This window comes from Notamacropus eugenii, chromosome 6 (genome assembly GCF_028372415.1).
Source record: "Notamacropus eugenii isolate mMacEug1 chromosome 6, mMacEug1.pri_v2, whole genome shotgun sequence".
Taxonomy (NCBI): Eukaryota; Metazoa; Chordata; class Mammalia; order Diprotodontia; family Macropodidae; genus Notamacropus; species Notamacropus eugenii.
The window spans coordinates 185932798-185957750 of record NC_092877.1 but is presented as its reverse complement, the minus strand read 5'-3'; the positions used below and the strand labels follow the sequence as shown (position 1 = coordinate 185957750).

The window sequence follows — 24953 nt, the reverse complement described above, 5'->3', positions numbered from 1 at the left end:
TTTATAATTTTCCTTTTATTTTTATGTTAGCCAATCTGATAGTTGTGATGTGGTATGTAAGAGTTGTTTTGAATTGTATTTCTCTCATCTATAATGATTTAGACCATTTTTTCCCCTATAACTAGTGATAGCTTTAATTTCCTTCTCTGAACACTGTTTGTTCACATCCTTTGACTATTTGTCAACTGGGGAAAGGCTAGCATTCTTGCAAATTTGCCTCAGTTCTCTATATATTTTATAAAGGAAGCCTTTATCAGAGATGCTAGCTTTAAAAATTGCTTCCCAGTTTTTTGCTTCCCTTCTAATCCTGGTAGCAATGGATTTGTTTGCACAAAATCTTTTTAATGTAATGCAATTAAATTATCATGTTCTTTATCTTTTGTTTGGACATAAATTCTTCCATTCCCCATAAATCAGACAGATGAATTCTCCCTTTTGCTCCCAGTTTGATTATAGTAACAACCTTTAATTCTAAATCATGTACCCATTTTGACTTTATCTTGGTATAGGATGTACATTGTTGGCCTATGCCTGGTTTTGGTCATACTATTTTCCAGTTTTCCCTGAAGTTTTGGTTAAACAGTGAATTCTTATACCACATGCTACACTCTTTGAGTTTATCAACGAATAGATTACTATAGTCAGAGGTTACTGTCCTGTGTACCTAACCTAGTCTACTGATTCAACTACTCTTTCTCTTAACCAGTATGAAATGATTGCTGCTTTATACTACAGTTTTAGTTCTTGTATGGCTAGGCCTCTTCTCCTAGCGTTTTCTTTCATTAATTCCCTTGATATTCTGTACCTTTTTTCTACAAGATTTTTTTTAATATTATTTTTTTCAAGATCAATATAAAAATTTTGATAGTGTGATTTGTGTGACACTAAAGATGTAAATTAACTAAGTAGAATTGTCATTTTGATTACATTGTCTCAGCCTATCCATGACCAACTCCTATTTCTTCAAATTATTTAGATCTGACTTTATTTGGGGAAAAAAATGTTTTATAATTGTGTTCAAATAGTTCCTGGCTTTATCTTGGCAGGCAGACTTGCAGATATTTCATGTCTATGGAAACTTTAGATGGAATTTCTCTTTCTTTCTCTTCCTGTTGGTACTTGTTTGTGATACACAGAAGTATCAATGACTTATGTAGATTTATTTTATATCCTGCAACTTTGATAAAGTGGCTTATTTTTCAAGTTCTTTACGTGATTCTCTAGAATTCTCTAAGTATACCATTATATCATCTGTAAAAAATTAACATCTTTTTTTCAAAAATCAATTTCTTTATTTATTTTTAGTTTTAAACATTTATTTTCACAAAATTTTGAATGCAGAATTTGCTCCCCATCTCTCCCCTCCAAAACACCAGGCATTTTGATTATCCCTTTCCCCAAACTGTCCTCCCATCTATCACACCCCTCCCTTCCCTTATTCCCATCTTCCATCTTTGCTTGTGGGGCAAGATAGATTTTTATAACCAATTACCTGTATTTCCCAGTTGAATGCAAAACAGTTCTTAACAATCCTTCCTACAACTTTGAGTTCCAACTTCTCTCCCTACCTCCCTCTCCACCCATCCACACTGAGAAGGCATGCAATTCCATACAGGCTATATATGTGTAGTTTTGCAAAATACTTCCATAATTGTCATGTTGTGAAAGACTAAATATATGTCCCTCCATCCTATTCTGCCCCCCAATTATTCTATTGTCTCTTTTGACCTCGTCCCTCCCCTAAAGTGTTTACTTGAATTACTCCCTTCTCCCATTAGCCCTCCCTTCTATCATCCCCCTCACACCCCACTTATGCTTTTCTACCCTACTTGCCTATAGTATAAAACAAATTGACATATCACATTGAGGGTGCGTATTTTTTCCCCTTTAAGCCAAATGTGATGAGAGTAAACTTCAGTTTTTCCCTGTCACCTCCCTTCTCCCCCCCTCCACTGAAAAAGATTTTCCTTTCCTCTTTAATGAGAGATAATTCACCCTATTCCATGTCTCCCTTTCTGCTTCCAAAATATTCTTCTGTCACCCCTTAATTTTATTTTTTAGATATCATCCCTTCTCATTCAAATCTTCTTGTGCCCTCTGTCTACAAATGCGTGTGCATACTCCCTCCAACTACCCAAATGTCGAGAAAAGATTCAAGAGTTACAAATATTATATTTCCATATAGGAATGAAAACAGTTCAACTTTAATAAGTCCCTTATTATTTCCCTTTCCTGTTTACCTATTCATGCTTCTCTTGATTTTTGTACTTGAAAGTCAAATTTTCAATTCAGCTCTGGGCTTTTAATCAGGAATGCTTGAAAGTCCTCTATTTCATTGAATTACCATTCCCCTCTGCCCCGAAGTATTATACTCAGTTTTTCTGGGTGTGTGATTCTTGTTTGTAATTCTAGTTCCTTTAAAATCTGGAATATCAAATTCCAAGCCTTTCGCTCCCTTAAAGTAGAAGTTGCTAGATCTTGGGTTATCCTGATTGTATTTTCACAATACTCGAATTGTTTCTTTCTGGTTGCTTACAATATTTTTTCCTTGATCTGGGAACTCTGGAATTTGGCTGCAATATTCCTAGGAATTTTTTCTTTTTGCAACCTTTTCAGGAGGTGATCAGTGGATTCTTTCAATATTTACCTTACCCTCTGGTTCTAGAATATCAGGGCAGTTCTCCTTGATCATTTCTTAGAAGAAATAATTTCTTTCATTGATCATGGCTTTCAGATAGTCCCATAATTTTCAAACCATCTCTCCTGTATCTCTTTTCCAGCTAAATTATTTTTCCAATGAGATATTTCACATTGCCTTCTACTTTTTCATTCTTTTGGTTTTGCTTTGTAATTTCTTAGTTTCTCATAAAGTCGTTAGCTTCCATCTGCTCCGTTATAATTTTTAAATAACTGTTTTCTTCAGTGAACTTTTGAACCTTCTTTTCTATTTGACTAATTCTGCTTTTTACAACATTCTTTTCTTTGTTGGTTTTTTAGACCTCTTTTGCCAATTGAGTTAGTCTATTTTTAAAGGTACTATTTTCTTCAACATTTTTTGAGTCTCCTTTAGCAAGCTGTTGACTTGCTTTTCATGATGTTTTTTGCATTAATCTCATTACTCTTTCCAGTTTTTCCTCCACTTCTCTTACCGATTTTCAAAATCCCTTTTGAGCTCTGCCATGGCCTGAGAGTACTGGACATTTATTTTGGAGATTTTGGATGCAGAAGCCTTGGCTTTTATACCTTCTTCTGATGGTATACATTGTTTCTCCTCCTCCAAAAGGATGGAAGAAAATACATGTTCACCAAGAAAGCAATCTTCTATTGTTCTATGATTTCCCTTTTTTTGTTCATTTGATCAACCAGGTACTTAACTTCTGAGTCCTTTGTCAAGAGGAGGTTATACTATAGGGACTTGTAATTTCTCAGTTCCTCCAAGGTTACCTATGTCATCTATTTTGGGACTAGATAAATTCTAAGGTCATTTCCAAGTCTAAATCTCTTATTCCTGTGATCAAGACAAAAATAATTTGAATGAATATTTTCTAAATCAACATGAACTTGGACAGATGTTGAGAGATAGTGGAGAACAGAAGTGCCCAGCATGCTGCTGTCGATGGCATCACAAAGAATCCAACGTAAGTGAACAGTGAACAGGAAGAAAAAACTTGCTTCTTCAAGGAAAGGACAACTCTATTCCTAGATAAATATAAAAGCCAAGAACATAATGGTAATGTTAAACTCTTCCTATAGTTTGTGGATTTTTTTCTTTCATTTGTAAAAATCTGTCGAAGGACTCAATAGAAGTATTAAATGATCCTGGGATATAAAAAGGACTATAAACAAGGAAGGAAACCAGCATTTATTACGCACCTACATTGTGGCATTAGTGCAAAACACTTTAAAAATATTTAATTTTATCATCACAATAAGGCTGGAAGGTAAGAGCTATTTTTCTCACATTTTATAGCTGAAATGTGAAATCATCAAAAGGGATAATAAGAGTATCTAGATAGTTTGAATGAATTTAAGTTACCTAACCCACATAAAAATATTTATAAGAATGTACAGTTTTTAGAATTATTCAACCTACTTCTATGGCATACTAATTGCAAAGGTGTAAGAACTTTTATTCATCTGAGAACATGAAGATTATATAAAAGCACTTTCAGTTTTCTAATTTGATTTAAAATTGTGGTTGCTATTTAGTCATATCAGACCATTCTTTGTGACCTCTGAACCATGCATACAACAACATGGAGTATTACATGGCTTATGACAATATGGAATATTCTCAACAAAGTTACTGGAGTGATTTTCCATTTCCTTTTTCAGTAGGTTAAAGCCAACAGAGATGAAGTTGTTTGTCCAGAATCACACAACTAGTAAGTATCTGAGGTCCTTAGATCAGTGCTCATAAAAGAAAAACAATTTTCAAGGGGTTAACAATTATTTTAATAAAGCACATGCATCATTCCTTTAACCAAGCACATATATAATTCACCTAGTTTAGGGGAGTGAGAATCTTGAACTTCAAAGAAAATACAGAGAAATGAAAAAGTCAACAGACATGGTTTCCTCTGCTGGACCATAATTCAATAGATAGATCCAACTGTCTGACCATAGTTACCAGAGAGAGAAGTACTGCTGTCTGTATTTTCAACGCTGAGGGCTCCTTAAAAAGGATTCCCAGAGTCCTCATCTGGTCAAACAAACAGTTCCAGTCAGTAAACCCCAAAGTAACCCTCATCCTCAGAGTATTTATACACTTTTTAGAGCCAGAGGGCATAACCTTCTGACCCAGTGACTCAATATATAAAAAAGGTACTTGGGACCCTCCTACAAAGCAACTCCTCTAATGAAACTTCACACAATGAAAAACCTCATCAATGGATGGGAAAGATATTTAATCCCATCAAAATAACAAAAAAATACAAATACATATATTATTTCTAGTTAAAGAAACTCTTGTTTCTGTACTGTACTCCTTCTAAGGACTCTTGATTGATAAAGGCAACATTCAATCAGAGGCATTTGATTATACTAAAAGAAAAACAGGAAAAGATCCTATTTTGTTTGCATTCACACTGTTGTATTCATTGAACCACCTTGCTGCCTTCTAGATAAAATAAATGAAATTGTACCTAATTTTATATATAATCCACAAATGAAATTTTCATTGAATGATGGCAGAAGCCATAGAAATACATTCATCATTCAGTCTTTTCTTTCTTTCACAGGTCACTTTGATCTCATCTTTAGATGTTTTCTTCTCTCTATTCTCTCTGTGTTTTTATTATGCAATATTTTCTTTCCATGGAGTCCCAGTTTCTTAGTTTTATTGTTGATATGATCAATTATGCTGATAGTTTTCCTAGTACTGAACCAGCCTGGATTCCTGCTATACATCTTACTTGATTAAACTATATTATTCTCATGACAATTTACTGTAATGTTTTTGCTAATATCTCATTTAAAAGTTTTGCGTGTACATTTATTAAGGAAATAGGTCTATAATTTTTTTTTTCTCTTTTGGCTCTTCCCAGTTTAGATATCAGAAACATAGGTATGTCATAAAACGAATTTGGAGGACTCCTTTTTCAATTTTTCCAGATAGCGTCTATATTATTTGAAGGAACTTTTCCTTAAATGTTTGATGGAATTTTCTTATGAATACATCTGGATATTTTTTCCTACGCAGCTCATCGATGGCTGGTTCAATTTCGTTTCCTGAGATGGAGTTATTGAAATATATTACTTCCTCTTCTGTTAAGCAGGGCAATTTATATTTTCATAAATATTTATCCATTTTATTAAGTTTGTCAAATTTAGGACATACAATTGAGAAAAGTAGTTTATAATTTTTAAATTTCCTCTTCACTGGAGGTAAGTTCACCTTTTTAAAAATTTTTGATACCAATCATTTGGTTTTTTTCTCTGTATCCTTTTTCCTCTCTTCCAATCTATGCTTTTATTTTTCCCTTCTCCCTTTCCCCCCTGAAAAGAATTTTGCTTTTGACCTCCGCCTTTCTCAATCTGTTCTTCCTTCAATAAGCCTCCTCGCTTTTCTCTTACTGTTGCTCTCCCCCTCTTAACAGCCCCCTCTCTTTTCTTTCCATTTCCCCTCCTACTGCCTTTTAGGGCAAGGTAGATTCCTATACCTAACTGAGTATGTTATTCCCTCCTTTAACGAAATCTGAAGAGAGTAAGTTTCAAATAATGTTCATCTAAATCCCTTCTTTCATCCTTGTATATATTTTTGTGACTCTTAAAGTGATGTAATTTACTTTATTCTGCCTCCTTCTTTCATCTTCTCCCATTAAAATCCCTTTGCAACTCTTAATTAGGTTTTCTATTATTTCATAAATTAATATTTACCCACACCTTTTGTCTATGTATATCCCTTCGAATGTCATAATAAACGAGGGTGGAGCAAAGATGGTGGAATAACAGCATGGACTTGCTAGCATTCTCCCTCCAAATCCAGCCAAATACCTGTAAAAATCACTCTAAACAAATTATGGGGCTCTGTAAGCCACAGAATGTCTGAGCGAAGCAAATCTCCTGTCAAAGATATCGTGGAAGGTCACCTAGGAAGTGTCAATCTCACCACAGTGGAAGCAGTGTGCAGCCCAATGCAGGCCATGTCAGGACAGAGTGGACGTGAGCAGGCCTTAAGGGGACTGAATCTCAAGCACCTCTGGCAGTTTCCAGATTTCATAACTCCAAAACACTGAGGACAAATTAGAAGGTCACTGGAAAAAATCTGTGGGATCTGTATAAGAGTAGAGTGCTGAGGCTCCAGACTCAGGATTGCAGAGGGTATGGAAGGAGGTGTGCATGGCAGCTGCAGCAGGAGCAGGGGCAAGAAAGTGACTTTTTCAGAAACTCTAGGCCCACATATTATGAGGTGAATGAGTGGCTAGCAGTACACCCCCACCCCTACTAGAAGCAGAAATCTACCTTGACAAAGAGCTCAAAAATCAACTCAATAGCTGGGATAATGATCAAAAACTGGGAAAAATGAAACAGACTACACAATCTTACTTTAGTGACAAGGAACACCAAAGTATACAAACAGGAAACAACAAAATCAAAGCTCCTACATCCAAAATCTGCAGGAAAAAAAATATTATTTGGTTTCAGATATAGCACAGGTCAGATAGGATTTTGAAAACCAAGTGAGAGAAACAGAGAAAAAAACAGGAAGAGAAATCATAGTGATGCAAGAAAAGATGCTCCTTGCTAAAGGAGATGCCAAAAATGCTGAAGAAAATAACACTTTAAAAATAGACTAACCAATATGACAAAAAAGAGACCCAAAAAACAAAGGAGGAGAAAAATGTCCTAAAAAGCAGAATTGGCCAGATGGAAAAAAGAGGTCCAAAATCTCACTCAAGAAAATAATTCCATAAAGATTAGAATAAAAAAAGTATTATTCTGGTTGGCAAGATGGAAGTCTCATTAATTAAATTATTAATCAGTGTCCTGTAGAACCTGTCTACATACAGAAGGCTTTGATACATTGTTTTAAAAATACAGAAGCTAATTGTGAAATTATTCTTATTATATTCAAAAAGTGCAAACTACAAAATGAATTCATTTTAAACACAGTGGTTTTATCACACTGAGATAGCAATGAGAAAAAAAATCAATGAAATCAATAAAAAAACTTGAACTGTTATAAAAAAAGATTAAAATGAAGCAGGTGGAAGCTAATGACATTATGAAAAATCAAGAAATTTTAAAACAATGCCAAAGGAATTTAAAATTAACAATTTAAAATATCTCATTGGAAAAACCACTGAGCTGTAAAATAAATCCAGGAAAGACAATTTAAAAAGTATTAGAGTACCTGAAAGCCAAGATAAAAAAAAATAAAGAACCTAGATATTATATTTCAGGAAATTTTCAAGAAAAACTGTCTTGATATTGTAAAACCAGAGGGTAAAATAGATATTGAAAGAATGCACCAGTTGCCTCCTGAAGAGATTTCAAAAGGAAGATTCCTAGGACTATTGTAGGTAATTTCCAGTGCTTCCATGTCAAGAAGAAAATTTATTTTATTTTATTTATTTTCAATATTCTACAATCAGTACCGTATAACTTAGATTTTTTCCCTCCTTCCCTGCTACCTCAACCCTCCCTCCCTGAGAAGGCCTACAATTTTATATAATTTCTACACACACATTTCTATTAAATATATTTTCACCATATTCATGTTTCATAGAAGAATTAAAATGGATGGGAGAAATCATAAAACAAATCAAAAGGTAATAAAAAAGAAAATGATCTCTTACATTCTGTGATTGAATCCCACAGTTCTTTCTCTGGAATTGAAAGGCATTTTGCCTTAAAAGAACGCTGGGAATTGTTTAAGCTCTTGCATTGTAATGAAGTACTAAGTCTACCAGAAAAAAATCCTCCCACACTGTGGGAGTTGCTTTACTCAAAGATTTCCTAGTTTTGCTCCTTTTGCTTAGCATCAGATCATATAAGTCTTTCTAACTCTCTCTCAAGTCTTCCTATTCATTATTTATTACAGCACAATAGTGTTTCATTACATTCATAAAACACAATTTATTAAGTCATTCCCCAATTGATGGACATTCCCTTGATTTCCAGTTTTTGCCAACCAAAAAGAGTGCTGCTATAAACGGTTTTGAACATGTGGGACCTATCTCCATTTTTATGATTTCTTGGGGATGCAGTCTTAGAAGCTGTATTTCTGGATCAAAGGGTATTTCCATTTTTGTGGCACTGTGGGCATAGTTTCAAATTGCTCTCCCAAATATAATGACCAGTTCACAGCTCTACCCACAATGAATTACTTTTTCAACTCTCCCACATCTTCTGCAACCTTTATCATCTTCCTGTTTTGTGTTGTTAGCCAATCTCATAGGTGTGATGTGGTATCTTAGAGTTGTTTTGATTTGTATCTCTCTAATCAATAGAGATCTAGAGCATTTTTTCACATGGCTATAGCTCTCTTTAATTTCATCCTCTGAAAACTGTTCATAAACTTTGACCACTTATCAACAGGGGAATGACCTGTGTTTTTGGACATTTGACTCAGTTCTTTATATATTTCAGAAATGAGTCCTTTATCACAGACACTAGTTGCAAAAATTCTTGCCCAGTTTTCTGCTTCCATCCTAATTTTGGTTGCATGGGGTTTGGTTGTGCAAAAAATTTTTCAGGTTAATCAACATATCCATTTTGTGCCTCACAATGTTTTCTATCTGTTGTTTAGCCAAATATTTTCCCTTCTCCATAAATCTAATACATGATTCCTTGCTCCACTAATTTGTTTATAGTACCAATCTTTATACTTAGATTATGTACCAGTTTGGACTTATGTACAGTGTCAGGCATTGGTCTATGCCTAAATTCATCCATACTGTTACCCAGTTTTCCAAACAATTTTTGTCGAACAGTAAGTTCTTATCCCAGAAGTTGGCGTCCCTGCTTTTATCAAACGGTAGATTGCTATATTGATTGAGTAGTGTGTTTTGAGAACCTACCCTGTTCCTCTGATCTTCCCTTCTTCTTCTTAGCCAGTACCAAGTGGTTTTGATAATTTCTTCTTTATAATACAGTTTGAGATCTGGTAGGGCTAGGACACATTTCCTAATATTTTTTTTTATTACTTCCCTTCATATTCTGAACTTCTTGTTCTTCCCAATGATTTGTGATATTATTTTTCCAGCTCTAGAAAATAATTATATGATAGCTTGATTGGCATGGGAATAAATAAATTAATTTAGGTAGAATTATCATTTTTATTATATTGGCTCAGCTACCCACGAGCAGGTGATGTTTTGTCACTTACTTAAATCTGACTTTATTTGTGCGAGAAATGTTTTGTAATTGTGTTCATATAGTCTCTGGATTCATTTTGATGGGTAGACTCTCAATATTTGCAGTGTGTACCCTGGCTTTAAAGGGAACTTCTCTTTCTATCTCTGGTTGTTAGATTTTCTAAGTAATATATACAAACACAATAGATTTGTGTGGGTTTATTTTGTAACCTGCAACTTTTCCCAAAGTTGTTTATTATTTCAAGTAGTTTTTTACTTGAATCTCTGGGATTCTCTAAGTATATCATCATATTATCTGCAAAGAGTGATAACTTAGTTCTTTCTTTGCATATTCTAATTCCTTCAATTTCTTTATCTTCTCTAATTGCTACCTCTAACATTTCTTTTACCATATTAAAAAACAGTGGTGATAATGGACATCCTTGTTTCACCCCTGATCTTACTGGAAATGCATCTAGCTTATCTCCATTGCATATAACGCTGGCTGAAGGTTTTAGGTACATACTGTTTATAATTATATGTAAAGTTCCTTTTATTTCTATGCTCTGCAGTGTTTTAAATAGGAATGGGTGTTGTATTTTATGAAAAGCTTTTACTGCATCTATTGAGATAATCATGTGGTTTCTGTTCGATTTGTTGCTGATATGATCAACAATGCTAATACTTTTTCTAATATTGAACGAACCTTGCATTTGTGGTATGAATCCCACCTGATCATAATGTATTATTCTAGTGAAAAGTTGGTGCATTCTTTTTGATAAAATGTTATTTAAATTTTTTACATCTATATTGAATAGAGAAATTGGTCCATAATTTTATTTCTCTGTTTTCTCTCTTCGTAGTTGAGGTATCAAAATCATATTTGTATCATAAAAAATATTTGAGAGGACTCCTTCCCGAATTTTCCCAAATAGTCTGTATAATATTGGAATTAACTGTTCGTCAAATGTTTGATGGAATTCACTTGTAAATCCATCTGGTCCTGCAGATTTTTTCCTAGGAAGTTCATTGATGAGTCGTTCAATTTAGTTTTCGGAGATGGGATCGTTTAAGAATTCAACTTTGTCTTCTTTTAAGCTGGACAGTTAATGGTGTTTTTTTTTAAATAATCATCCATCTCATTTATATTGTTGAGTTTATGGGCATAAAGTTGGGCAAAGTGATTTCTAATTATAGTTTTAATTTCCTCCTGATTGGAAGTGAGTTCACCCATTTCATGTTTGACGTTAGTAATTTGGTTTTATTTTTTCTTACCTTTAATCAAATTGAACAAAGGTTTATCAATTTTATTGAGTTTTCATAAAAGCAACTCAGTTTTATTTATTAGTTCAATACTTTCTTAATTTCAACTTTATTGATTTCTCCTTTGGTTTCAGTATTTCTAATCTGATATATGCTTGAGAAATTTCAATTTGTTCTTTCTCAAGCTGTTTTAGCTTCTTGTTCAATTCATTGGTCTCCTCTTTGTCTATTTTATTCAAGTAAGCATTCAAAGATATAATACTTTCCCTAAGAAATGCTTTTTCAGTATCCCATAAGAATTGATAGGTTGTCTCATTATTGTCATTCTCTTGAATGAAGTTGTTGATTGTTTCTATGATTTTTTGCTTAACCAACTCATTCTTTAGGATTAGATTATTTGGTTTCTGATTAATTTTTGGTCTATCTCTACACGGCCTTTTATCACACTAATTTTTATTGCATTATGATCTGATAAGGATGCATTGAGGGTCAGGGGGAGGGGCGCGTTTACTGGGCAGCCATGGCGGCAGGGAGCGGGGGAAACTGCCTGGATGCGCTGGGCCCCGGGGAGCTGTTGTGGACGGCCCACGCTCTCTCCTTGCTGGCAGAGGCCTATGGTAACGACGTGAGTACCAGCCGGCCCGCCCCCTGCCCCGTCAGACTCTGTGCTGGCCTTGGGCCCCAGGCCCCGCCCCCGACGCTCGACGTCCCCGAGGCCGCGGCTTTGAGCCTTTAAGCGTCGGGCGGGGGTAGGGGGAGAGGGGACGCACGGGGGGACATCCGGCGGGCGGGGGGGGGGAGGGGGCACTTGCCCTGAGCGCCTCCTCTTTAGCTCCCGACCCCGTGACAGCCCTCGCCGCTGTCCCCTCCCCCAAGACTGATTCTGACAACCGGTCCTGAGTGGGCCACGCTTTGCGCGTGCCCCCGCATGCCCTTCTCCGCTGCCGCACTCATCGTCCCCCCATTTTCAATTTCTTTTCCTGCCACCTACAACAGCCTAACATTGAGATGGTTTGGGCCATGAAGGCTATGCAGCATGCTGAGGTTTATTACAATTTGATTTCTTCAGTTGACCCACTGTTCCTAAGACTCACTAAAGTGGATGACCAGATTTATTCAGACTTCCGGGAGAACTTTGGGAAGCTCAAGATAGATGTGTTGGACCCAGAAGAGCTCAAATCAGAACCACCTAAAGAAAAATGGAGACCATTTTGCATGAAGTTCAATGGTATTGTTGAAGATTTCAGCTATGGTACACTGTTGCAACTGGACTGTACTCAGGGGTACGGTGAAGAAAACACTGTCTTTGCAACCAGGATACAGTTTTTTGCTATTGAAATAGCTAGGACCGGGAAGGTTATAACAGAGCTGTTCACAACAGTGCTCAGCAGAATGGAGCAGCAGAGAAAGACAGCACTATGTCCAGGTAAAGAATGCAGGAGCATTCAGATCACTGAATCTAATATTCAAGAGAACTTGCAGAGGGACCTTTGTGGATTAAAGAGACATCATTATTTGGCATCTGCTCTGTGTAGTCTCCTGACTGGACCACTGGAGGTGTCATACAAACTCTTCTCAGGGTGTACAAAAGAGGCAGTGTTCAGAACTGTTCAAGGAGCAATTATTTTGAAAAAAAATTGACTTTATGACTAGTATGGATATTAGACCATACCTGAACAAAATATACAAAAATATGAGACATTGTTGGGTGTGTTTGTGAACTTTATATGGGAACTTGTATAAAAAGGACTTTCTTTTTTACCCTTCCTGGTTCTTTCCCAGCACTCTCATTAAATAGTTCTTTAAATGTATGTGCTCTTTAATTGCTCTAACTCTAGGGCAACTATATAACAGCTGTCAAGTTTGCTATATATCTTGTACATTTGTGGGTTAACGATTTATACTATTTCCTGTAATGTCTAGAAGCAGGTTTGGTTACAATGGCAACCTGCCAGCTATTGGCATTGTACCAATTATGCTTTAATATTCATGCCATGACTAGAACACATAAAGAACGGATGAGAATAAATTCAGTAGAAACCAAAAAAATAAAAAAAATAAAAAAATAAGGATGCATTGACTATCTCTGCTTATTTCTGCCTTTCTGCACTGGATTGTGAGGTTTTTATGCCCTAGAATATGGTCAGTTTTGGTATATGTGCCCTATACTGCTGAGAAAATGTATAATCTTTCTATTCCCTTTCAGTTTTCTCCAGAGATCTATCATATCTAATTTATCTAGAGTTTTATTCACCTCCTTAACTTCTTTCTTGTTTATTTTAAGATTAGACTTATGAACTTCACACAACAGTATTTGAGATCCCCCACTGCTATAATTTTGCTGTGTTTTTCTTCATGTAACTTCCTTAATTTCTCCTGTAAGAATTTGCATGGAATGCCACTTGAATTATATATGTTTAGTAGTGATATTGCTTCATTGTTTATGGTGCCTTTTAGCAGAATATAGTTTCCTCTCTTATCTCTTTTCATTAGATCTATTTCTGCTTTTGCTTTGTCTCTGATTAGGATTACCACCTCTACATTTTTACATAAGATGAAGCACAATATATTCTGCTCCAGTCTTTTACCTTTACCCTGTGTGTATTCCCCTGCTTCAAATATTTTTCTTGTAAATATATTGTTGAATTATGGTTTTTAATACATTCTGATATCTCTCTGCGTTTTATGGGAGAGTTCATTCCATTCACAGTCACAGTTATGATTACAATCTGTGTCTTTCCCTCTATCATCTTTCCCACAGTTTGTGTTTTTAATTCTCCTGTTTCCCTACCCCTCCAAAACAGAGTTTTCATAATTGACCACCACCTCCCACAGTCTTTACCCTTACCACTTTTTCCCTCCCTTTTTGTTTCCCTTCCCAGTTCTTCCCCCTTCCCCTCCTACTGCCTATAGAGCTAGGTAGATTTATATACTTAATTAAATTTTTGTTCCCTCCTTGAACCAAATCAGATAAGAGTATCTCTCAAGCAATGTTTATCTCTCTCCTCTCTTTCCCTCTACTATAATATAATTTTGCACTTCTTCCTGTGATGTAATTTATCGTTTTCTGCTTCCTCCTTTTCACTTCTCCTGTTAAAACACCTTTGCGTCCTTGAATCATATTGTTATCATCACATCATTTATTTTATATCCAGTCCTTTTATCTAGGTATATTTCTTTTATTCTTCATAATACATGTACAGTTCCCAAGATTAACAAGTATCATCTTCCCTTATAGTGAGGTAAACTGTTTTTTCTTTTCCCCTCTTTAGCTTTTTATGCTTCTCTTAAGACTTGAGTTTCAAGATCGAAGTTTCTATTGAATTCTGTCCTTTTTTCAGGAAGTTCTGGAAATGCCTTATTTTGTTGAATGCCCATCTCCTTGCCTGAAATGTGATGCTGAACTTTGTGGGTAATTGATCTGTAGTGGTAGTTCAAGGTCCTTTGACTTACAGAATATCATATTTCATTTTTTTCTAACTTCTAGTGTAGAAGCTGCAAGTTCCTGTGTGATTCTAGCTCCTCAATATTTCAGTGATTTCTTTCTGGCTGCCTATATTATTTTCTCCTTCACTTGATAGTTCTAGAATTGGGCAACCATATTACTTGGTGTTTTTAGTTTGGCATCCCATTTTGAGAGGCAAATGGTGTTTTGTCCTCTGGAACTAGTACTTTTGGTCAGTTCTTCTTGATGATTTCTTGGAAGATATTGTCCAGATCCTTAGTTTTTTTCAGAATGGCTTTCTTGTAGGCTAATAATGCTTAAATTTTCTCTCCTGGAGCTACTTTCCAGGTCAGTTGTTTTTCCACTTAGATATTTAATGTTTTCTTCTATCTTATCATTCTTTAGATTTAGTTGGATTGATTCTTGATGTCTTATAGAGTCATTAGATTCTACTTTCCTAATTCTAATTTTTATCAAATTGTTTTCCTCAGTTAACTTTTGCATCTCTTTTTCCACTTGTCCAATTAGTCCTATTAAGGATATATCCTCTCTAGTTAGTTTTTCTCCTTCCTTCTTCATTTGTTCAATTTTCCTTTTTAAAAAGCTGTTCATTTCATAAAATTCTTTTTTCAAACTTTCAAAATCATTGGCCAATTTTCTTCTATTTTCTTCTTCAGCTTTTCTAGAAGAGCTGTTTGTACGTGTGAGCAGTTCATAGACCCTTCTGAAGTTTCAGATGAGAGTACAGTCTCCATAGTGACCTCTTTGGTATTCGTGTTTTAATCCTTGTCCCCATAGAAAGATTTTATGTTGTTTTGCTTCCTCTTTGCTTCGTGCTCATGATGGTGAGGCTTCGTGTGTTCTGGTCTCTGGTTCTTTCAGTTAGAAGCTGAAGAACCTGGTGTTGAGCTGGTAGTGTGAGATATCAAAAGGTAGCACGTCTTTTTTTCTTCTTTTTGTTTTGTGTTTCCCTGAATTAGCCCTTGTTAATTAGCTAGCTTGTTAAGTGTGGGGAAGGTGTGGTCTGGTCATGGGAGATCTCTTCAGCTGAGCTACAGCAAACGCAAAACCTGGGGTTGTTGGTTTGCTCTGCCTTCCCGTTTCCCCTGGAGTGTTGAGGCACTCCTGGGTCCTAGTGTGAGGCTCCACCCCTCTCGGTCTCCTTTCCTTCTGATTCGCCTCCCCTAAAGTAAGAGGGATATTCTTCAGGGATTTTCCTAACCTCAGGTGCTACGAGACTGCTTGCCCCTTCTGTTGATCCCACTGATCCAACATTTTTCTGGGGAAATATTTTATGGTTCTTTCAAGGTCAAGAAAGAGAGGAGGTGAGAGCATTTACTGATCACTCTGCCATTTTGACTCCCAGAAGTTCAAGTAGGTGATTTAGAGACATTTAATTTGAAGGTTGAAAATCTCAGGAGCTGAGGAACTGATACATGGGGCTCAGTGGCTGTCACTCGCTCTCTTCTTCTGGTCTCCTGCCCTGGGCTGCCACTGCCATTCTGCCATGCTGCCACTGTCTCAGGTCACCCTAGAGTTTTCTTGCTTGGCTGGGGCATGGCAGGACTCACTGTGCTGTGTGCTCTCCCCTCCAGAACAGATCCTTCTTGTCGACCTTCCAGTCTTTCCTTCTCTGTGAATCTGCTGCAGTCTGTTTCCTATTGGATTCTGTGCGTCCAAAATTTGGTCAGATTCTCATTTTAGAGGTACCTGAAGGAGTTTGCCTAAGAGCTTAGGTGAGTAGTTGGGCTCACTTTGCTGTCTTTGTCTCCAAGAAAAACTTCTTCAAAGGAAGGAAAGAGGGGGGAGGTGAGAGGGAAAGATTGAACCTTACTCTCATCACTTTTGACTTGAGTGAATGGCATGCATTCTCAATTTCGTATGAAAATCTGTGTTACACTAGAGGAAAGTAGGCAGTAAGGGGATAAGAAAGGTGTGCCAGGATGACTGAAGGGAAAGAAAATGAGAGGGGGGAGTAATTAAAAGTAAACATTTTTGAGGTGGGATAGAGTCAAAAGAGAACAGAATAAATGAGAGGATAGGATAGGATGCAGGAAATATTAGTTTGTCTTTCACAATATGACTGTTATGAAACCCGTTTGCATAGCTACACATTTATTATCTATATCGAATTGCTTGCCTTAGTGGGGATGGATGGTGAGGGAAGGGAGAGGAATTGCAACTCAAAGTTTGAAAAAATGAACGTTAAAATATTTTTACATGCAACTGGGAAATAAGATATGCAGACAATGGGGTACAGAAATCTATTTTTCCCTAAAAGAAAGTAGAGGGGATGGGGATAAGAAGAGGGAGGGGTGTGATAGAAGGGAGGACAGATTGACAGAAATAGTAATCAGAATTAATTTCATCAATCAATTATTCACATTTTCTCAATTCTATTTTTAAAGGAATTGTTCAATTTTTCTTCTGCCCCTCTAATGACTTTTAAAATCCTTCTTGAGCTCTTCCAAGAATGCTTTTTGGTCTTGAGACCAGTTCCTATTCCCCTTTGAGTTTTCAGATGTGGATATAGTGACAATGTTTTCATTTTGATCTTCCTTGTTCCCCTAGTAAGAATCTATGACTTTTGCTGTTCTAAGTTGTTTTTTTTTCTCATTATTTTTGCTTTTTTCCTGGTTTATAATGTGAATTTATGGTTCTGGGTCCCAGTGGTGTCTGTCCCATACTTCTTGTGTTGGAGGCTAGGGGCATGCCTACTTGCTTTGTGTGTTGGGGCTTCAGGTTCTGGCAGCTGGAAGCTATATAATTCTCTATCTTACCTGGTGCTGAGCTGTAGCTGTCTGGTACGTGCTGAGACCAGGTGAAGTCTTTCTGCTTTTCCCCCAGGGTTACATTAAACCTCTCAGTGTGAGGTGGGAGATGGAGGGGTGGTCTGGCTGCTGAAGGTCTCCTACCTGAGGATTGCACTAGAGCACGGAAAGGTTCAGCCATCAGTGGATGGAGGTTTGCTCTCCTGGTGTCTGTCAATTCCCCTGTCTGTGTGAAGCAAGGAGTCCTGGTGGTTCTTGCCAGCTCCACCATCCTGGGTTTGAGGATCCCCTGTTGGTTTGCTGAGATGCTGCTGGCTTGCCTTAATAGCTCCTGCCCTGTACTGGTTGCCTTCAGCCACAGCAAAAGGGACCTGTCCTGTTAATTCCCCTAGCCTCTTCATGTAAAAATCTCTCTGCTTGCTCCACTGTTTTAAGATATTTCCTGGGGTCACATTTTCTGGGTTTTTCAAGGTCAGTAAATGAGATTGAAAGGAACTTAGTGCTTACCCTGCCATCTTGCTTCTCAGAAGTCTTAAGTCCCAACTCTCAAACTGAGTCAGTTCTGGCCTGATTGGGGGTGGGGGTGACAGTTCTTGGCTGTAACTCCATTCAATTCTTGTCAAGACAGCTTGAGTAAAATAAAAACATGGACACACGACTTAATTTAGTTTATATTAATTCAAATTTTCTTTTGAGGCTGACAGCATTCACACACACACACACACACACACACATATATATAGGTGCATGAATATGTATGTAAATGTATATATGTGTATGTTTGCTCACGTACATATCCATGTCATCCATATTTAATTTCGTCTTCAGACTCTACTCTTGATTTTCTATATTTTCTCCATTTGGCCCATCCTTGAGTACCCACACCCTTCAGTTTTTAGTTTCCTTTCTATTGGTATCTTCCTATTTTATACTGTAAACTCAGTTCTTGTTTTTTACTTGAACTTGAATTCTCAGCATTTTGCATAGTAACTTTCTCTTTAATATGTCTTTATTGATATGACTAGAAAAAAATAATGTGTAATGAATGGAATCCATGGCCTCTGCAAACGGATTGGGTGTTGATTTCTTTTCAAATCTCTTCTCGGGAGCTAGGTTTATCACTTATAATGGAATATTCACTTTTATATGTTTTGTTTTGATTTCCATTTATATTATAATTGTCTAGTATTTTCTTTATTCTACTTACTTCACTCTTCATAGGTTCATGTACATCTTCCTAGATTTCTCTACTTTCATCATTTCTGTCCGTTTCTGCAGAGTAATATTATATTACACTCATGAACCACAAATTATTTAGTCATTCCCCAGTCAATTGGATCTATTTTGTTTCTAACTTTTGGTATCTCTGAAAGTGTTGTTGTAAATATTTTGGTGCGTATGGGAAATTTCATTTTATCAAAATCCTCTTCCTCAGAAAGTATGGATTTTTTTTAATAGTATTTGTACAGTTGCAAATTATTTTCCAAAATATATGTCCTGATTCATAGATTTACCAAAAATATGCTGCTGTATCCAACTTCCCACAGTCTCTTCAGGATTACCTATTTGTCTTTTTTGCCATCTTTGGCAATTTGAGGAGAATGAGGCGAGACTCAGGATTGTACTGAAGTGTTTTCCTGTTATTGTTTTCATATAATTGTTAATACTTTGTATTTCTTTTGAAAACTGTTCATAAGCAACTTCATCAATCATCTGTTGAGGAATGGTTTTTGGGTATCCATTTCTCTATTTATCAACCTACATATATACACACAAACAAACATATACACGATATATTATATATAAACATAAAATGTCTATTATGTATGCATATAAGTTATATCTATTAAATAGAAATGCAGCATATAGACAGTTATATCTCTGTAACTTATTATTTATCTATCGATTGATCAATTTATTAATCTAATATATTCGATTTGATTATACATTTTGAATGCCAAATACTTATCAGAAAAATTTTATGGAGTGGATATGTAATTTTAATACCCCTTTTCCTTCCCTTATAGATGTTAACTTGGTTCATAAGCTTTTTAGCTTCATGTAATCAATTTCCTTTTTGTACCTGTTGTTGCAGACAGTTTTTTTTTGTTTGTATGCTTTTCTTTCTCAAACTTCTAGATGAATTTACACTATCAATGACTGTTATTTAAAAGTTTTACAGAATTCCTTGTGATTACATCTGGATTAAGATCTCTGCTTCCCAACTCTTGTAGTTCATCTAGAGTTGGTTCAGTTTCCTTTTCTGAAATTGAATTTTTGCATTAAATGATTGGACAATTTGGGTATTTTATACTTTAGTAAATTGTCCTCTATTTCCTTTCAATTCTCAGTAATAGTAGGTCACACACACATAATGTGTGCAATTAATTAGTTGTATTTGTGTTTTGATGAGATTTCTCTTCATTCATTTTTTTTTAATTTTTGTCAATATGGCACTCCCCTCTTCTTCTTTTCAATCAGAATAGCCAAAGTTTATCTATTTTTAAAAACTTTTAAGAAAAAACAATTAGTTTTATTTATCAGTCTCCCTGGTTTCCAATTTAATATTTCTATCTCAATTTTCAAGATGCGTTCTTTTTTGTTTATTTTGATTGTTGGTTTATTGTTGCTTGTTTCATAATTTGCTTTATACCATATACTCCAGATTTATTCTCCCAGTCCCTGTTTTCACTTGTAGGTTGTCACCCCAAGAGGGTAGCTTCTACCTGAGAGGCTAGTATGGGGTATTGTACTTTTTTCCATAAATTTCACAAGGACACTTTCCCTAATGATTATTAATTGATATCAGGAAGGCAGACTTAATTAGCTTTTAACAATGGATATTTACTAAGGATGCACAGTAAGAACAGTGAGAACAAAACTTTGTTCTAAAATGGGAAAATTCTCTACTGAAAGCATATGGAAATTATTAGAGAATACGATGGAATATCCAGAGTGCAATACAGATCTTGCCAGTAGCTTATGTTCCTCCAGGGAACTCTACTAGGACACCAGGGAGAACTTTAAATCTTCTGATTCTTCAAACTCAAAATGTCTACTTATACCTGGAAGGAATAAGTAAGGTGGAAGGTAGATGCGAAAGGAGAATAATGCTCCCCCTCTCCCTATGGCTTAACTAGAATGCATTTCTCCTCGTTAACAACTGGAATACTGATATTCAGAATTCTGTCACTTTCTCTTTGTCTTTCTCTGCCTCTCTCAATATGGGAGATAGACACACACGAGATATCTTTATTGCTATTTCTATATAGACATCTCTATGTGTATGAACAGATATATCTCTATATATGACTTTTGCTTTCTCTCTCTATGTTTAGCCATATACCCATACATACATATATCTCTGTGTATACATGTTTATGTATGCATTTACATACCTAAGAGAGATATAAAATATAAAATGAAGAAAGCAAGGAAGGAAGGAAGGAAGGAAGGAAGGAAGGAAGGAAGGAAGGAAGGAAAGAAGGAAGAAAGAAAGAAAGAAAGAAAGAGAAAGAAAGAAAGAGAGAGAGAGAAAGAAAGAAAGAAAGAAGAAAGGAAGGAAGGAAGAAGGAAAGAAAGGAAACATAAAGGAAGGAAGGAAGAAGAAAGGAAGAAAATAAAATGACAGGAAGGAAGGCAAGAAGGAAGAAAGGCAAGAAGGAAGAAAGGCAGGAAGGAAAACAAGAAAGAAGAAATACAGAAAGTAAGAAAGGCAAGCAAGCAGGAAGGAAAGAAGTACAGAAGGAAAGAAATAAAGAGAAAAAGCAAGATGATGAAGATATTTAAAACTAGCTACACAGCCTTCAATATACATGATACAGATACACACACATATACAGATAGATATAAAATCATATATGAAATATGTAATATATAGTCATATATTCTAAAACTATATATATTTCTCTCTGTGTGTCTTTGTGTGTGTACAGTCAGTTCAGATATCTTGATAATTTTGAAAACTCAATTTTATTCCAATATTTGGTGTAATAGGGAACAATTTACACAAGGGGAAATTTTATCTTTGTTTATATGCAATTTTGTAAAGAAATAGAGAAAACCAGGAAAATTGCACTACTTTATAATAACTCATCACATACAACCGATTCAATGCCCACTTCTATAAGCAAATTTCAGGTCTTTTTCGAAATTAGGTTTCATATATCTTCTGGTTCTCTAAGAACTACCGGTTCTAACTCCACAATCATCCCCCGCTCAACTTCCTTCAAATATGTCTTAGAAAGCACTGTGAGGGAGGGCTGTGCAAGGTCACTGGGCTCACTTCCCCTCCTGGGTCATCTAGATCCAGCGAACAGACATTCATAGGAGGTCCAGGATGCACTGGTAGACCTTGGCCAATTCAGGTGCCATTTAAGAATGAGGTAATGCCCATTCAGTGAATAGGCCTCTTTAAGAAGCAAATGGGAATGGCCCCTTTAATGAGCAAAAAAAAAAAAAAAAAGTAAATTCAACTGCAAAGGAAAGAGCAGCAGTTATTGTAGTGATTATCAATGTCAAAAGAGGCATTAAGTAGAGTTTGGGCAGAGACCTATTGCTGTGCAGTGTATGAGCTTCAAAATGCACTGGATTTAAAGTTTTGGCAAAGACCCTCTAAGTGAATACTTAAAAAGACCAAAATCCCCAACTTCATCCTGAGCAGTCTCCAGGAATCCAGATGCATGGTCACTGGATTCAGATGACTCTGGAGGACAAGTGAGGCTGATGACTTTGCACAGCCCTCACTCACTCAAATCAGACTCAATTGCTAATGTGTATTGATTTCTTTGTTACTATGATGGAATTGGCTTTTTGGTGTCTGAATAAATGTTTTTCTAGTGCCTTCTCTATGGAGAGTTTGTTATACTTTGTGATTCAGAACCATGCCAGCATATTCATAGTCACTATCAATGTGTGAATATTGCCTTGGTGATACAATGTGTATAAGCATGCACATGTATATTTGTAGGAAAAATAATATACAAATATTAGCATACATATATTTGTACATACATGAAGTAACTAAGAATATTCTGTAATTTTCAAACCTTTATTAGGTGAGGAGAACTTTAATGAATCAATCATTAATAAAGGCAGTAAGTGAATTCTTTCCTGCCACACTGAAATTATATAAATACAAAATACAAAGATGTTTTATATATGCATATATTATGTACTGTGTTTCTATGTATACATACAAACAAGTACATGTATGCACACATATATGCATTATAGGGCACATTGGTATATGAGCATTGTAAAGAGCATGCCCTCAGGCCATGCAACGCCAACAAACACTGCAAAATATTTTCATGTTTTTCTTGATTCTTGTGTTTGAAAGGCAAATTTTCTTTTCAGCTCTGATCTTTCAATCAAACATGCTCGAAAGTCCTCTATTTCATTGAAAGACCATTTTTTCACCTGAAGTATTATACTCAGTTCTGCTGGGTAGGGGATTCTTGGTTTTAGTCCTAGTTCCTTTGACTTCTGGAATATCATACTCCACACCCTTCGAGCCCTTAATGTAGAAGCTGGTAGATCTTGTGTTATTCTGATTGTATTTCCACAATACTTGAATTGTTTCTTTCTAGCTACTTGCACTAAATTCTCCTTGACCTGGGAACTCTGGAATTTGGCCACAATGTTCCTAGGAGTTTCTCTTTTTGGATGTCTTTCAGGAGGTGATCAGTGGATTCTTTCAATATTTATTTTGCCCCCTGGTTCCAGAATCTCAGGGCAGTTTTACTTGATAATTTCATGAAAGATTATGTCTAGGCTCTCTTTTTGGTCATGGCTTTCAGGTAGTCCCATAAATTTTAAATTGTCTCTCCTGGATCCATTTCCCAGGCCAGTTGTTTTTCCAGTGACATATTTCACATTATCTTCCATTTTTTCATTCTTTTATTTTTGTTTTGTGATTTCTTGGTTTCTCATAAAGTCGTTAGCTTCCATCTGTTCCATTCTAATTTTTAAACAACTATTTTCTTCAGTGAGCTTTTGAACCTCCTTTTCCATTTGGCTAATTCTGCTTTTGAAAGCATTCTTCTCCTCATTGGCTTTTTGAACTTCTATAGTCAATTGAGTTGGCCTATATTTAAAGATATTATTTTTTTCAGCATTTTTGGGGGTCACCTTTTGGAATGTATTTACCAGCTTATCATGCTTTTCTTGCATCTCTCTCGTTTCTCTTCCCAATTTTCCCCCCGCCTTTCTTAGTATACTTAGTATATCAAAATCCTTTTTGAGCTCTTCCATGGCCTGAGACCATTGAATATTTATTTTGGATGTTTGCGATACAGAAGCCTTGACTTTTATGTCTTTCCCTGATGGTAAGCATTGTTCTTCCTCACCCGAAAGAATGGGGGAAGATATGTTCACCAAGAAAGTAATCTTCTATAGTCTTACTTTTTTTTTCCCTTTTGGGGGGCATTTTCCAAACCAGTTACTTGACTTTTGGGTCCTTTGTTAAGAGTAGGGTATGCTTTGGAAATCTGTATGATCCCAGTTCTTCCAAAGTGGCACAATCAAGTGTGTGCATTGGTCTGGGAGATTTTTGTGCCCAGAATCTTAGCAGTTTCCTCTCCAGAGCCACCTGGCCTCCAGTTGCACCAAGCCAGCACTGGGGGCTGATTTTCTGATAAGTTGGGTGGACAGCCTAGCCATTCAGTGTGAGACAAAGACCAGCTCCCCCAGGGCCTCCACACAGGGCCGATGCAACAGTCACCTCTTCAATGCCTCCAGGGTTTTTAAGATCCAGCAATGGATGCGGGCTGCTGTAGGGGCTGCCTTGAGAACTGCTGCTACCTGCCTGATTTGTTCTCTGCAAATGCTGCCTCAGGCCAGAGCTATGGGTAGGCCCTTCTTGATTCCTGGCCAGCTGAAAAAACCCTGTCACTGATGTTTGGCGCCTGTGAGTTGAAGGATCTGCGAACCCGCTTCTACTGGGACTGGGGATTCCAAGACTGGAGATTCCGCCCCTGAGGGCTGTTTCAAGAGCTGTGCACCTTGCGGCCAAGGCTGGGCTGGGCTCTGTTCTGTGTCTGGTGCAACAGATGTTTCCAGTGGGCCTTTCAGGTCACCCTGGGCTAGAAATCACCTCCACTCTGTTCTCCACTTCTATTGCTCCAAAATTTGTTGATAGTCCTTCTCTACAGGTATTTTATGTTCTGTGTGAGGAGAGCCTGCATATGTGTGTCTACTCTGCCATTTTGCCTCCACCCCCATGAAAATCTATCTTATGCTACAGGAAAGTAGGGGAGGAGGTGACAAGGAAGGTGAGGGGAATGATAGAAGGGAGGGCAAAGGGGAGAAGGGAGTAACTAGAAATGAACATTTTTGGGAAGGGACAATGCCAGGCCTAGAGGCCTGTGGGCTACCCGAATCTTCTTACCTTACTTCTCGCAGGTCTTCGGCTGGCCAAACCGGATAGTCTTATGAGAGAAGAGACATCTCAGAGTCGAACAAGGGTTAAGCTTTTATTCAGGGTTCTGGTTACAAGTGCAGGGGAATTCTTCCTTAGGAGGGAGCGAAGAATCTCCCAAGGAGGCAAAGATCTTACAATAAAAGATTGGAAGCAGAAGTGTAAGTGGGGAGAGAGGGGGAGGGAAGAGTGAAGAGAGGGAAAGCGGAGCCTTCTGTCCTGTCCGCGCCCCTCCCGCGCTAAGAGCGCCTTCA

At 36.7% G+C, this 24953-nt stretch overlaps 1 pseudogene; it reads left to right on the top strand.

The window, feature by feature from the left end:
• Positions 1–11580: 11580 nt before the first annotated feature.
• Positions 11581–12577, top strand: LOC140511103 (protein PBDC1-like; annotated as a pseudogene).
• The last annotated feature ends 12376 nt before the right edge of the window (positions 12578–24953 follow it).